Here is a 521-nt window from a genome sequence, read left to right as displayed (position 1 = left end):
ATATATATATATATATATTAAAAAAGAACTAAACCTAAAACTGAACAGAGAGGAGAGGAGGTGCTCATGGTGGACGGGGCGGGAGCGAACGGGAGAGGGGGACGCGACACAAGAAAGCCTGCGTATTCCACCGAGTGAAAATTTACATCATCATATCTCATATAAGATTCTTTGATTCAAAAGTGATAATAACATAAAAATAATTCACAATATAATTTTCAACAACATTTTTATATTTTTATATTTTATTCGACACCTAAAAATTTTCTACATTAAAAAAACCTATTCGATACCTTAAATTTTCTATTCTATTACTAATTTTTTACTGAAAATTTTCTATTATATTACTAGTCTTTATATTGTATTCCATTACTATTTTTTATATTTTACTGTTTCTTTACCTAAAACATTTCTATATTCAAAAAACCTATTTGATACCTAAAATTTTCTATTATATTACTATAATTTCTATATTTTACTATTTTTTTACAGAAAACATAGAGGAGAGAGGAGGAGGGAGG

This window comes from Triticum aestivum, chromosome 2D (genome assembly GCF_018294505.1).
Source record: "Triticum aestivum cultivar Chinese Spring chromosome 2D, IWGSC CS RefSeq v2.1, whole genome shotgun sequence".
NCBI classification, from domain to species: domain Eukaryota; kingdom Viridiplantae; phylum Streptophyta; class Magnoliopsida; order Poales; family Poaceae; genus Triticum; species Triticum aestivum.
This window is presented reverse-complemented; position numbering follows the sequence as displayed.